Consider the following 16,125-nt stretch of genomic DNA (forward strand, 5'->3'; position numbering starts at 1 on the left):
TGGCTTCCAGTTACATTTAGGAAAGCTGAGTATGGACTGCCGGGCCCTGTATGATCTGGCCCCGATTAGCCCTGTACACCTCTCCAGTCTCATTCTGTATCACCTTTTGTTCTGCTCATTCCTCTTCAGCCATACTGGTCTTCTTGCTCCTTTTAGAACCCTCTGCCCGTGCTCCCACCTCAGGGCCTTTGCACTTGCTATCTGTCTGCCTATAAGGCTGTTCCTCCAGTTATTCCCATGGCACAGTCTCTGCTCAAATATCACCTCCTTAGAGAAGCTTCCCTGACAGCTTTATCCATAATGGCATCCCCCTTCGCTCCCCATCCCCTTTACCCTGCACTGTTTTCCTTCATAGCACTTTTCATCACTTGATTTGTCATCTGTTTGTTTTTTTAAATTGGATGGTGACTCTTAGGTGTCTATTCAAAAAGGCGATTGGCAGTTCTGTGTGCACAGGTGAGGCTTGATGCCTGGCGGGTCCAACTGTAATGGTCCAATTGGATGAAAATCTGGCTGTCTCACGGCAGACTCCGGAAGTCTTTGGGGCAAGTGAGTTTGCCCCCGAAGAAATCCTGTGGTCTCTTGCTTGTGAGGAGCCAAGCTGGGGAGGGGCTTGAGCTTTTATCACTCATTATGCGGAGTCCCACTGAATTCCCCTGTGTTCTCAGCCTTGCTCTCCCCTGGACCTTCTCATCCTCTGACTCAACCTGATTCCAGCCAGCAAACGTTTTGTCATCTACCAGGAGGAGTAGCTGCTGGCCTGGCGTGGCGGGGGAGGAGGGATGGAGTACAGATGCCCACAGCGCCTCCCCTGCTCCCTCCTGCCTTCACAGGCACTTGGTACCTCTAGTTTCTGAGGTTTGGGGGGGCTCTGTCAGGGAAACCAGCTTGTGTCTTGCTGGCATGTCCCCTCACGGGCAGGTAGGATTCAGCTGTCCCACTCTGCTGAGTCAGATACCAATTGTCCGTCTGTTTTCCATCCTCTAAAATGTTGCATACCCCTCTCAACTACCATTGTTGCTTCTCCCATTCTGTCTCTTCACGGGTTCGTACCTTTTTTATGCTTCTGCTGCAGTTTAGTGGGACCTTGGACAGGGGCAGGGATGGACACAGGTATGACTCGGATAGTTACACTCGAGGGTAAGTGTATCAGTGCAGCCCTACAGGAGCTCTGAAAGCACAAAGCATGGGAACTTGGCCTAGTCCACGGCATACGTTTAGGAGGAGACTTAAAAGCTTAGCAGGAGTTAATCGGGTAGAGGAGGCGGGATTATTTCTGGGAAGGGGAGCAGGGTGTGTGAAAGCCCTGAGCCCAGAAGAGGATTTGGTCTTCAAGGAATAGAAAGACCAGCCAACTGACATTTGGTGGATTTGCCGTGGGAAACCAGACTGACACGTTACAGAACTGCAAGGGGTGAGGATGGTGAGGGAGAGTGAGGCAATGTCATGTTAAAGATTTTGGTCTTTGTCCTACAAACAATGAGTAGCCATGACTGTGTGACCTGAGTAACCTTAGACCTCGCAAAATCTTGGTTCTTCTCTTGTAAACCAGACACTTTACGTCACAGAGTTATGAGCATTAAATGATATCATGTATTTACTGTTCTACTGAGGAGCCGCAGTGATCTTTTGGGACAATGACGAGTTGCTGTAGCCCCTCAGTAGAGCAGTATAATCAAGATAGCAAGTTGACGAATAATCTTTGAAATCAAGTAAGTGAAAGGTATAAAGTAAGAAACAATTGAGAGGCATCATTCTGGGACCCAAAAGTCTAATAAAAAGGAAGTTTCTGTTGTCCACACGTCAGACAAAGGTAGACTTGGAAGGTGGTGGAAAGGTTAAAGGGTAAGAATTTGATGGTATTCCAATTATACTGCAAAACAAATACTGCAGGAAGATTGATTAAGAAGCTTACCAATTAAAGAGAAAGACAGATACCATATGATGCCACCTGTATGTGGAATCTAAAATAAAATCACAAATGAAGTTATCTACAGAACAGACTCACAGGGACTTCCCTGGTGGCACAGTGGTTAGGAATCCACCTGCCAATGCAGGGAACACAGGTTCGATCCCTGGTCCGGGAAGGTCCCACATGCCATGGAGCAACTAAGCCCGTGCACCACAACTACTGAGCCTGCGCTCTACAGCCCGCGAGCCACAACTACTGAGCCCACGTGCCACAACTACTGAAGCCCGCGTGCCTAGAGCCTGTGCTCCACAGCAAGAGAAGCCACTGCAGTGAGAAACCCCTGCACCACAACGAAGAGTAGCCCCAGCTCGCCGCAACTAGAGAAAAGCCTGTGCGCAGCAATGAAGACCCAACACAGCCAAAAATAAATAAATTTATTTATTTATTTATTTATTTATTTATTAAAAAAAAAAAACAGGCTCACAGACATAGAGAACAGACTTGTGGTTGCCAACGGGGAGGAGAGGTGGGGGAGGGAAGGATTGGGAGTTTGGGATTAGCAGATGTAAACTGTTATATAGAGGATGGATAAACAACAAGGTCCTACTGTATAACACAGGGAACTATATTCAATATCCTGTGATAAACCATAATGGAAAAGCATATGAAAAAGAATATATACATGTATAACTGAGTCACTTTGCCGTACAGCAAACATTAACTCAACATTGTAAATCACTATACTTCAATTAAATACATTTTAAAAAAGAGAAGTTGATCAATTAGTAGTTGGGAACTATTAAGGAAACAGACACCAAAGAAAGATGGGTAGCTCTATATCCCTTTGTCCTGGGCAATCAGTGTAAGTTGATAATGAAGCAGTCATCCTAGGTTTTCGTGTAAAAAAGTTTCCTAACAATGAGCCTGGCAACATGCTAAATGCTGTAGACAACGGACAGTAAAGTATTAAAGTGGAGGCCCTTGTCCTCAAGGAACTTTTAAGCTTTAATATATTTTTATTTGAGTTGTAAGATAATTGCTATTTTTAAGAATTGGCCAAAGAGTTGCACTTTCAGTGCAGGGATGAAGTTCAGGCCTCTGAACTTCAGGGCACACATACGTCGTGTTCATTCTTCCGGCACCAAAGGAGCTGATGAGCTCAACTCTAGGAGCTCATCCTTTGAGCCCGGGAATCAGCCTTCACTCAAGACCTGACATTTCTGAACATGCTGAATATTCCTTAAAGGAAAACAGTGACTTTTAATAGTCATTTGGTGGTGTCCCTCCCCATTCAAGTCAACAAGCAGAATTGTCACATTGACGAATGGTCTTGGTTCTGTAGAATTCTTTCTGGGTTTTAAAGATGCAGGCAGAGTCCGAGGCCCACCAGTTTCAAATCTCCAGGTAAGCTTAGGCTGTAAAGTTATCTATAAATAGGCAATCTGGTTCTCATGCAAATGCTGTAATTGAGTGGCTTTTTACAGCTCAGTAGGAATTACCTGCAGTTGTAAATTGTGGTAGAAACAGGCATCTACTCAGTTTTGATCTTAAAGAATTTCAAAGAAAATAAATGCACATTGGAGAGTAGGTAGATTTTGATAGTACATTTCAAACATCACTTTTTATGAAGCACATGCAGGAGTGTGTAGTAGTAGGGAAAATTGGTAGAGTGAAGAAAAGTACAGATTCACAGGGGCTTTCAAGGAACACGTGCGTGGCCAGGCTTCCGCTTAGGAAACAGTGGCTCTGGGCTGGGGTCGCTTAAGTTTGCAGGGCTCGTTAGTCATGAGCCAGGTGGGGCCTGAGGCTATCAGGTTGACAGCTGTGCTGTGAAACCTCAGAAATGAAAGTTTTTTCATTTCTGAGCCTGTTTGAAAGGTGGATGAGAAAGAAAAAAATAGTCTCATAATAAAATAATATGTAAAGACTAAGCAAATAATCCACTTTAGGTTTTACTCACTGCCAGGCAGGAACATATATTTAAAGAGTGGAGGCTTTACCTGCATGTATCTATGTAAACTAGCCACCTTCCCAGTGAAACACGATGCATCTGGCCAGAGGTGCCTTTGATACTAGAGCAATTGCTGTTTGATTGGATTCACAGATTTTATTTCCTTTTGGGAACAGAAGAATGATAGGTGGTATCCTATCACCTTTACTCTTGCCCCAAGAAGTTTTGCAAAAATAGGAATTACTTCTTGAACCAGTTATTTGACCAAAGGTACCTTAGCACATTCTTCTTAAGTAATAGGAGCATATATTTTTCTCTTTCCTACCCTGCAACCCCCTTCCCCAGTGATCATCAGCAATATACCCACCCATAAATCAGTGAAAGGGTCATGAAAGAGAAACATAAAGTTCACTTGAAAAAGAATACCTACAAGACATTCCTAGAATTTTCAGAATAAACCATTTCTTTTGTCAGCAAAGTTTTCAAACGTTTGACAGCAAGGGCGGCGTATGTAGCTTAGTCCAAAATCTCAGCTATGGGCTTGGACCCCACAAACCATTGTTGCCATGCAAGCAACTCTAGCTTTAACGTGAATTTTTTATTTTTCTCCACAATTGTGGCCACACCACTTCCATCCATCCACCGCCCATTTCCTCCATAGGATACAATAAGAAGAAAAAAGTAACTGACAAGGTATCCTAGAAAACTACATTGAAGGGGATGGTACCAGGCAACAAAGCCCTAAGAGAAAAATAGTAAAAGACAGTAGGTGTGATATTGTGATTTATAATAAGAAATAAGTATTTGGTCTTCATCCCTATTTCTGGCACAGACCTAAAACCCTTGGAATTTCCTAAGTGCCCAAAGTGGCACAGTTATCTTTTGTTATGTTAATGAGGTGACTTGGAGGCACCTGAGGATGCAGGCAGGTTGCCAGGGGAACCAGTCATGTGATTAGAGGGTTGGAACTTTCAGTCCCACCCCCCTGACCCCCGGGGAGGGGAGAGAGGCTGGAGGTTGAATCAGTCACCGATGACCAATGATTTAATCAATCATGCCTATGTAATAAAGCCTCCATAAAAATCCAGAAGGACTGGATTCAGAGACGGTTCTGGGGTGGTGACCATGTGGAGGTACTGGGAGAAGGGTGAGCTGGGAGAGGGCATGGAAGATCCCGCCCTTTGCCCACACCTTGCCCTCTGTACCTCTTCCATTTGGCTGTTCCTGAGTTATAATATCCTTTTATAATAAATCAGTGATCTAGTAAGTAAAATGTTTCTTGAGTTCTGTGAGCCGCTATAGCATATTAATCGAACCCAAGGAAGGAGGAAGTGGTGGCAACTTCTGATTTATTGTTGGTTAGAAGCACGGGTGTCAGTGTGTCCTTGCGTCTGGCGTCTGAAGTTGTGGGAGAGGGAGGCAGTCCTGTGAGACTGAGCCCTCAACCTGTGGAATCGGATGCTTTCTCCAGGGAGATAGTGTCAGAATTGCTGAATTGTAGGACACTATGCTGGTGTCTGAGAATTGCTTGGTGTTGTGAGGCAAGTGCCCTGCCCGCCCCCAAACAAACCCCACACATTGGAATTGGGTCACGGAACCCAAAAGGTGTACCTAGGAAAAATAAAGGAGTGCTTGGAAGAGGAAGGATGAGTAGACAAATGTGACTTCAGGGAATCAGGGATACCTGGACGACCTATTTGTAATGATAGGAAGTGGGAGGAAGGAAAGGATAAGAAAGAGAAAAGAGTACAGTAAAGACATAGCGAAGGAAAGACACAAAATGAATATAGGAAAGAACCTGAAGAGATGTGAAGGAAAAGGAGAAAAGAAGATGTAAAGGGGAGGAATGAAAATATACAAGTAAAACAGGAGAAGTGCTTACTCAACTATTGACTTTCTGTTCTAAGAAAAGGAGAATGATACGGATAATCCAAAATAATGGGTCATTTCCAAACCATCATTATGTTTTGACTCAGTGTACATTTTTATAATTTCACTGAACTATATATTTGTCTGTGTGTGTATTTTTAAATTTTTAAATAGAACAGAGAAGTCACGAGATGCATGGTTGATTAAGTAGCACCAGCTCCTTATCTTCAGTTTCGTGCCTTCCTGCATCCTCCTTTGGGAGGGATCAGTGTCTGCAGATGTCCCTTAGGCTATAATGAGGCCATATCCCCACACACGCTCTGTAAAACTCATCTCAGGAATCTGGGGAAGGAATAGAGCATTTTACTTCAAGACTTCTGTGTGCTGACCCTGAGCATGGGTCATGAACCCCAACCCCCTTTTCCCCTGAGTCCTTCTGGGCTATGACGCTGCAGAGTGAGAATTCACAGAGGGGTTGAGGGGGCCACAATAGCACCAAGTTTCAAATAGAAAACCCCTGAATATAAACCCATGAGGAAAAACACGTCTTTACTCCAGAAAGAGCGCAGACTAATAATTCAAATGCATTTTTGAAGACCTAGAAAGAGCTGGGTGTAGGTATGGGGGGAGGGGTGAAGGGGGTGCATGCGTGAGTTATCTGTGTCTTTGTCAGAGGCCCTACAGCTCAGAATCAAGCATCTGTGTGCCACAATCCATGGTTTCTTTTAAAATTTAAGTGTGAATTAGTATAAGAGAAGCCATACTAAAACAAAAATACCTGTTGTGTCTTGAGGTTCCAGTTGGCAAGAGCCAATCTAAAACATGGATGCCTGTCAACATTAGCAAGAGCCACATATCCGATTTTACTCTGTTTCTGATCAGGATTAACCTGGAAAGCTGAATTGGGTCCATCTTTAATAATAACCTACACCTTCTGGAAGATTCAAACTTACTGTTTTCTTTTTTCTTCGCCGCTGCTTTTATAGCTTTAGAGTAGGATTCCTGGGCTTAGATGGACATTCCAGGTCATCTGGTCTACCCCTGCCCGGTATGGGTATTCCACCTGTGGCTTCATTGGGTGATGACCATCCACCTTCTGCCTGGACACGTCTGAGAGTGGGACCTCAACGTCTCACAGGCAGTCTTGCCATTTTGAAGCAATGCCAACAGTCAGAAAGTTCTTTAAACTCTTAGTTCCATGACATTTATTAAAGCAAGTCTCATACCACCGCACGTAGCAGTGGTACGGCAAATAATTGGCCCTCTATGTTTTTTTCTTCTCTGCTCATCACCCAGATACTGTTTATAACAGGATCTCAACCTCAACCAATCTTTTACTTCACACTCTGGTGGTATCTAGATTACGGGACTCCTTTAGAATCTTAACTAAAAATTGAGAAATCCTCTGTTTCCATAAATATAATGCTTGGCAGACGATAGGAAAAGGGAAGACGGTTTAGCAAAGGCTGGTGATAATTCCAAGAAGCAGTGTCTTTTGGAACATTCCATGGTGACCCTGCCACTGTAGTTATCTGCTTATCTGTCTGCCTTCAGAGTTTCCATAAAAGACTTGCTGCCTTCAGAATACTTCCTGGCCCTTCCTTTAGTGCCTGGATTTCTACTCTTAGCATTTTACCCCTTGAACGTGGATTTTTGTTTTAAAAAGCCCATAGACTAGGGAGATGGCTCATTAAGCACTGGGTGGTCATTTCACTAGAACATTCATCATTTTTAGATCTCTTCCTGGAAGTGTGTTTTAATGGATGGGGGGATGTGTACATCACTAGACACAGGTTTGGGGGAGGGGGAGGATGGGAAGGGAGGAAAGAAGAAAAGAAGGGTGACATTTCTGAGTCTGCTGAGGACCCAGCACTTTCACACGTGTAATTTTCACAGCAATCTCTGTGAGCTGAGATCTACTTTTTACAGATGAGGAAATGAAGACAGGAGATGAAGTGTCCTGCCCAGGTCATAGGCTAGTCAGGGACAGGGCTGGAACTTAAACCAGAGCTGCCTGACCCAAAGCCTGTGCTTCTCCTTATTCCATGATACCTTGTGCTGTCATTGAAAGGAAAAGGACAAAGAAGTGGGGAGCCGAGATGGAATTTGCCTGCTTCAGAATTTTGCATATGGCTGACCTTGTCTAAAAGCATCACTTTGAAATCAGATGCACGTGGCAGTAAAAATGTCCTAATGCTGACTGATTCCAAGCCTTGGCTTTACCTAAAATTTATATAACACTGTAAAATGTTTTATGTGGAATGAGGTATTTGTTCATCAGGGACCTTTCTCCACTTGATCAGAGTACCGTTTATCATTTCCTTATTCATTATCATAGCTGGTGTCCCCATTTTGGAGAAATGGACAGTATTCACACTCCTCATGTGAATCTTGCACGAATCTTGCCTGATTACCAGAAGGCTGGTGACAATCAGCTCTGAGGTCCCCTCCACCTCTAATTCCTTGCAATATTTTGCTGCGTGCTCTCAGACTCAATCGCAGTAAGCAGACTGCCTATTTTCTGCACAAGTCCCTTAGGGGAGGATACGGGAATAATTCTCAGGTACCCACCGCATTAGTCACAGCCAGCAATGCAGCAAACCTCCTGTAACTCCCCTGTCACTGACACTCACTCACCTGAGGACACTTAATGCTTGTCTGGGATTATTTCGTGCCCCTCACTCCTGCACTTTTGCGAGAGCGCTGGGGAAACACGGTCTCTGGTGAATTTCCCTGTTTCCCTGACCCAGGCCAGCATCAGGCTTTGAGAGGCAGGTCTGTTCCACCCCGCTCGGTATTCTTTCACAGCAACCACAAAACCACGCTTTCTCTATTAAGTACACATTCCTAGGACTATAACAAAAGGCTTCTGTGAGCCCTAGAGCAGCAGGGGAGGGTACCACACGAAGGGCCGAAGATTTAAAGGGATTCATTTCTTCCTTGCTGGAGACCGTATTGTGTTTGAATGCAGTTCGGAATCTGCTTCTCCACCACAAGGGGAAATAGAAATCTGCCCTAAAGCTGCACAGGGACCCCGACTGGTCTTTATCCTTATCACTTAGTGATTCCCTGCCACTCAGTTGAGCGGCGGGGCTCCCTGACGTTCATGAGGCCCCAGGAAGTCCGGGGTGAATGTCCTCCCTTTGCTGAGTGGCTACCCAGCCAGGCCAGTTCTGTCCCGCCAGAGCCACAGCTAAGCTGCCCTCCCGGGATGGCGAGATTCATTGTGTTAGAAGAGATACAGGAAATCAGAAATTTCCATCCTCCCCAGGCAGGGAGAACTGAATTCTACAGAGAAAGTGGCGAGTATTGAAAAGAAAGTGTCCTCCCCTCCCCTTCTCTCTGCAGCCCAACCCCAGGGCACCCCGTCCCGCTGTCTTGCATTGGGGGGGAAACCTTCCCTGCCTGGTGGTGCCATGGGCTTGGCCATGCTGCCACGCTCTTGCTTTTTCAGTAGCAGAGTTAACGTGGCCATGACTCAGAATGATGGGACCCCAGACGCTAAGGAAGTGTGAACTAAGTTATTTTCGGCTCACAGCGGACTCGTAGTCAACAGAATAGGTTTCGTGTTCTAATGAAACAGCACGGAAACTCTGTCCTTGGTGGCTAAGTGGTGTGTGGTGTGACTCTGACTCTCTCTCTCCCCCTCCCTCTCTCCTTCATTCCCTGCTCTCTCTCTCTTTCTTCAAGTCAGAGCTGAGAACTCTAATTCCAGTCCAAATTCCTTTAAGCAAAGGGTCCTTCTGAACATGACCTTAAAAGATTTCTTCTTGTGATGTGCCCATCCCGAGCTGCATGTTGTTCCTTGGATTTAGGAAAGACTGGAGAAATCTTCCACTCCATTTAAGGAGAGCCTGTATGGTTAGTGGATAGGGCCTTGGGCACAGAATGAACCAGTTACAATTATACAGCACCTTTCTTCCAGGGAGTACCAAGCACTTCTTTGTAAATCCTGTTCTATTCTCACAGAGCATGAGTTATTTCCTAGAAGTGATTTAGGCTCTTTTGGAAAATGTATTGATTCTCTTAACCATCATGAACCCAGTTACAGCAAAACCTCTATTATCTGATCTTCTGTGACTTCGTAAAGCTATTATTAACTGGCACATTATATGTTTCACCAGTACAATGACAGCTGATATTTATAATAGTGACCCTGAACTTCTGTAAGATCCTGCATTACCCACTCAGGAATCAAAGAAAATGAAATTGTATTCAATAGAGTTTGTTATGTTGTATCTATTTTATTATATTCACATCTTTTTTTAAGGGAATCCAAGTCCACCATGAATTCCCAGAGTAGTACCAATTTTAAATATTTTATCCTTTCCTGGCATTATAAACCAAACCTTGTTAAAAAAAAAAAAAAAAAAAAAGATTTCAATATTTTGGGTTCAAGCTACAGGTGATGACAGCTCAAACCTGACCAGGAAACAAAATTTCTTTTTCAGAGCAGGTATAGCAGATATGAAATATCATAAATATTGTCACCCAAGTATGGGAGAGAGCATCCTAAACTGTCCCCGCCATCACTATCTGATATCTTAGCCCATCTCTGCTAGGTGTTCTGAGTCATGCCAGGGTTTGACACCATCATTCAGAGACTGACAGTAGTTTTGCCTCCACGTCACAATGGCTCAGATCCATGGCCCTCCTTCTTGAGCTCTGCACCTCTCTCTCCGGCTTTGTTGTGAGATGTGGTTTGTATCATTTTCCTTGAAGGAAACCTTATATAGAAAGGCAAGTGCGATAAACAATGAGGAGACTTTAAGAAATTAGAATTCTACAAGCATCTAGGAAAGGGGTTAATAATGACGAAAGGCACCCCAGGGGGGCTTCCCTGGTGGCACAGTGGTTGAGAATCTGCCTGCCAATGCAAGGGGCACGGGTTCGAGCCCTGGTCCGGGAAGATCCCACATGCCGCGGAGCAACTAGGCCCATGCGCCACAACTACCGAGCCTGCGCTCTAGAGCCCGTGAGCCACAACTACTGAGCCTGCGTGCCACAGCTACTGAAGCCCGCACGCCTAGAACCCATGCTCCACAACAAGAGAAGCCACCGCAATGAGAAGCCCGTGCACCGCAATGAAGAGTAGCCCCCGCTCACAACAACGAAGACCCGGTACAGCCAAAAATAAATAAATAAAATAAATAAATTTATTAAAAGAAAAAAAAGGCAACCCAGGGGCAGAGATGTGAGCGGAGTGGCGCTCCCCCACTACCTCTGCCTTGCACCCAGCGTGATGCCGATTGCCACCAGGGTAGCCCTGGCACAGGGGCGGGGACCTGGCTGCCGCTTCTGCAGGTTCAGCTCAGAAAGCTGGGAGCTGGCACCGAACGAGAGCTAAGGGAGAAGGAAACAGAGGCCCTAAAGCAACAGGAAAGGATGTACCCCACTCTCCTGTGGTCCAGCAGTTCACACACTTGGCTGGAGAAGTCGAAGCAAACCGCGAATAGGGTATCTGCTTATCGTTGAATGCAGCCATATCGTAATGTCGAAGGACCTTCATGTCCATTGCCTCGTGTGATCTCACAACAGCCCTGCGAGGTAGGCATGATAGAAAGAGTCACTCCCGTGTTACAGAGGAGAAAACATTTTCAAAGGCAGTGATGCCTTAGCTAAGTCCTTTCCAAACAAGGAAGGTGACAAAGCCAGGACCAAAGCACAAGGCTTCTGATTCCTTATCCACAATTCCCTGATGCCCATAATCCCCTGATAGAATAGGGTCACCCTTTAAGCTGACTGGTTCCCCAGGGCCTGGTTGTAAACAGGTGGATGAGTGTGGAGAGTACCTTTGAGGACACTGACCCACAGGGCCGCCTCTACTTTCAGAGTTCAGTGTATGAGACGAACTCTGGACCAAGAGCCTGAGTCCTCACTTCTAATCCTGGCCCTAACCTTGAACTAGTTGGGTGACTTAGAGCAAGCCAGTAGGCCTCCTTCCCTTCTGCATGCCCAGCTGGAAATAAGAACAATAATGTCTGTACCACTGACCCACCTGGCTGTTGTGAAGGCCAAATGAGGTGTAGCCTTTGAAAGCCCTTTGTTGCCACATGTAAGCTCACGTCTCCATTTCCCATGATTTGACTCAGAGGAAAAGGGCATCCAGGTAAAGGGTGTGATGACTTAGGTTTGAGGGTATTTGTGGACAGGATGCAACAAACAGATTCATTTGACTGGGGGCAGAGAACAGTGTTCTGGGTATAGTAGAAATGCCTGGAACCGGCAATCGTTGTAGGATTTGGAACTCAAAAATTATGGAAAAGGCAGTTCCATCACAGTTTTGTTTGTTTGTTTTTTGCACTATTTACCACCTCTGGGGATGACATGAGACACGTCAAATCCTTCCTGGGGCGGTAATTTATAAAAGACTTCACCAAGAAGGTGACCCTTGAGAAATCTTAGCATATTTTTAAGCATGCATGGTTCACTCGGCCAAAAGCAGCAGCCCATCCCAGGCAGAGGGGCTGGCCCACGCAAAGGCCAGAGAATGTGGCGCCTCTGGGAATCCACGCGACATGGTGAGTTAGGCAGGGGCTGAGGAGGCCCGGGGAAGCTTCTGAAAATGTTTAAGCAAAGCAGTAACACAGCTCTGTGTTTTAAAAAGACCACTGCTTCAAAGTCAGTGCTCAGCTACCTGACCCTTTTAGTTTTATTGGATAGAGGGCAGATCTCAAGGTGTGCAGAGACTAATGGACAGGGCACCTGAAGTCTTCCCGGCTTCGCTGGCCCCTCTCTCCATGAACCCACACTCAGCCATCTTCCTCTGTCTAAGCCAAAGGATGCAGGGGTGCCAGGGAGCCCCGAGCTTGGTAAGGAAGGGTGGAAAGGAGTCGGTCAGCTGGAGGGTCCATACCGCAGTGGATAATTTGCTAGCCTTAAGTCACTCAGATTAAACCATCTCCTGCTTTTCCTTGATATTTCTCTGGAGCAAATGGAAACTTTAATCAGACACCAACTTCTTTCCATCCTTCCATTGGACGCACAGCCCACGCAGAATTCAGACGTTCAAAGTCCCCAGCCATGGGTAGCGTGTGCTGTCAGGGTTATACGCTCCAGGCTTTCGAACCACCTGGTGATGTGCTGTCAACTGGGGTTGTGGGGATCTGAACTCGGGAGTCAGGCAGTCTGGGCTCTGAGTCCTGGGCCCACCACTCAACTGGACACAGGATCTTTGTAAGTCATTTAACCCCTCTGCCCGTGTCTGCATTTTCTCATCTGAAAAAAATGAGGACAGTAACATCCACCTTCCAGAGCTGCTGTAAGGATCAAACAGATAGAGTCTCCAGAGCACCAGGTATATAGTAAAATCTCAGTGTGTGCTTTTCCTTTCCATGCCAGAAGTTTTCAGTAATTATTCTCTTAGAAGCAAACAGAACAGACCCTGCATGCGTGTGATGCCGCCACCTCTGCCATATTGTATTATGGAAGCCGGAAAAATAGGAGTTAATGATGCAGTACATCCGAAAGGAAAACGTCTCTAAGATACCAAGCGAGGAAAACTTAGGAAGCAAGAAGAGCCAATGAATAACTCAACTGATTAGGGCCCAAAATGTCCTATACACTGGCCTAATATTTTAACCCCTAGGTCTAATTTCTAGCTCAATGCCTACCCAGCCAATAGTAGGATTTTCTAGCCAGAAAGACAGCACTCATAGGATATATTCAATTTTAATACACAGATCATTATTACTTGTCAGAAAGCCTTCTCGCTCTTTCCGTGGCCACAAAAGGCACAGCTCAGCCTGGCACCATGCCAAGTCAAGTGCATGAACACAACCAGGGTGGGTTCCATGGTGGAGAGGGTGGTACCACATCAAACACAAGTAAGCTTGCATTCGGAGCTTATTGCCCAGTGGGGAAGAAGCATAAGCACGGATAAACCTAATTTAACACAGCTTCTGGAAGTCCTGTCTACAGCTTTAGAGTGCTCTGGAAGCAAAAAGACAGGAGAAAAGACATTTTTGGAAGAAGGCATCAGGGAAAGAATGACTTTAGTGCCAGGCCTTAAAGGAGAGGTGAGTTCCAGCAGGTAAAGCCGGAGGGAAAGCAGGGTCGGGTCAGAAGCAGCACGCCCATGAGCAGAGGGGCGCAGGGAGTGGCTGGACCAGGGCAGGGAGGAGAGAATGTCAGGTGAAAGGTCTTGTGTGGGAGCCACATTAGGGTGCTGAACGCCTTTGTAAACAGAGTGATTTTATTCTGTGTGTATTTGATGGGGAGCCTTGAAGGTGTTTAATCAAAGAAGCAATGGGGATGGTCCTTGAGGAGGATTTCTCTGGGAATACTGTATAGTCTCACGGCATATTTGTTGTAGTTTTGGTTTTATACCAATTGCAATCTGGAGCTTGATGTCTCTGAGCCTACAATCTGCATTTCCAGAAAAGACTGGGTCGGTGTGTTTCCTCCACTGGATGCTGCTCTTTGAGCCTTAGACTGTCCCCAGTCAGTGCTCTCCCATTCCCTGCAGCTGATGTGGACTCAGGCCCCACAGTTCCTAACCTACAACCCCTCCCCCTCCCCCCTCCCCCTTTCCCCTCCCCCCCAGTGCCCCAGCTTGTCTGCACTCAGGCCCAGCTCACTGCTCACTCCATTCACAGCGCGAGAAGTCTCCCCTCGTTGCACGCAGGGCACTTTCCCCCGAGCTCAGCTCCTGTGCCCCAGCCTCCCCAGTTGGGGATCCTCTCCCTTCTCTGCTCTCAGCCTCTTTCTCATTTGCATCTCGTTCCCGGTCCCTTCCATCTTGAAAGAAATCTGCCTGGATTGGACATCACTCTTCGCTACCACCCCATCTCTTTTTTCCCCCTCCCAGCCAAGTTTGTGAAAGGATTATCTACCTATACTCCTCATTTCCTCACCTCCCATGCCTGCCTCAACCCACCGCGAGCTGGTTTCCACCCCCATTACACCTCTGCTCTGACTAGAATCACCTGATGCTAAATGCACTGGACGTGCCTTGGTCCTCCTTATCTTGCCTCTCGTCATGAGTCTAACTACCTCCTGAGACTCCCTCTGTCTTGGCCTGCAAGGTGCCACTCTCCCCTGGCTTGTCTCCTGATGCCCCTTCAAGGGTACACCTTTTTTAAAACAGTTCGCTCCTTAAATGTTTTCCTTAAATCTCATCTACTCCAGTAACTTCAAGAATCACCAGTAGGATGATGACTCCCAAATATCTTTTAGATCTCACCTAGATTTTTCTCTTAAGTACCAGATGCATGTATACAACTGTGTGAGACTGCACCTCTCCACCTCGCTAGCCCACAGTCACCTCACGTGAAACAAAATACGCTTTCTCCCCATCAGTCCTCTGCAGCCTGGGATGGATGGACGCCACTGTCTGGTGGCAGGAGTCAGAAGCCTGGATTTTGTTGTTGACTGCCTCCTCCACATTGAGCTCATCTCCAGGTTCTGACAGTTCTACCTCCGTGGTATCTTGAGCCCATTCTTTCTCCATTCCTTCTGCTTTAGTTCAGGCTAACGTTATCTGTCACCTCCATTTCTACAACAGCCTTCAGACTGATCTTGTACCAGTCTGGCCCTGTTCTAATTCATCCTCCACTCTGCAGCTGGAGTGACCATTGGAAAACAAGATCTGATTATGTTACTCCCTTGTTTAAAATCCTTCAGTGACTCCAAGCAGCCTTAGGATAAAGTCTAAACTCCTTAGTACAACAGGCCCTTTCTAAAAATGGCTAACATTTATCAAGTGCCTCATCAATGCCAGGCACTGTTCTAAGAGCGTTACACACGTCTCAACATTCTGAGTGCTCACAAGTCCCCTATGTGCATCCTGTTACTACCCCAGTTTTACAGTTGAGGAAACTGTGTGAGCTTGCCCAACATCACACAGTAAGTTGGGGAGCCAAGATTTAAACCCACACTGTGATACACCGTCTTTTCTTCACAGGGCATAGCTTCTCATTCATTCAAAAATATTAAGCACCTGCAATGTGCCAGAAACTGCTTGAAGCATCGGGGATATAGCAGTAATTAGAACAGTTCTTTCACTGCTATCTTAGATTCTTGTAACTAATTACAGTAAAGATCAAAATATGTTTAATCAGGAGTCTACCTTGGAGTCATAACAAAGGAGTTTTGCAAGCATATTCAGAGACTGGATGTCAAGATAAAATAACTTTAATGATAGTAATATTTGCTTCATTTAGTTTTCCAGAGTATAAAATTGCATTTAAAAGATTTTTAAATGAGCATATTCTTCAATCCAGTGAACACCAAAAAGATAAATAGCAAAGCAGGTTGAAAAAAATCCGTTTACATTCTAGTGAATAAAATGAATAGTAAACAAGATAAATAGTAAAATATTTAGATTTGATAGTGATAAGTGCTACGGAGAAAATAAAGCAGGAAAGATGATAAGGAAGAGTGAGAGAACAGA

At 45.6% G+C, this 16,125-nt stretch overlaps 1 protein-coding gene across 6 annotated transcripts in view; it reads left to right on the top strand.

The window, feature by feature from the left end:
* The window catches only part of ETV6 (ETS variant transcription factor 6), a 280,275-nt gene that overhangs the window by 194,618 nt on the left and 69,532 nt on the right, over positions 1–16,125 (top strand). The window lies entirely within an intron of this gene.

Source organism: Balaenoptera ricei, chromosome 10, assembly GCF_028023285.1.
Source record: "Balaenoptera ricei isolate mBalRic1 chromosome 10, mBalRic1.hap2, whole genome shotgun sequence".
Taxonomy (NCBI): domain Eukaryota; kingdom Metazoa; phylum Chordata; class Mammalia; order Artiodactyla; family Balaenopteridae; genus Balaenoptera; species Balaenoptera ricei.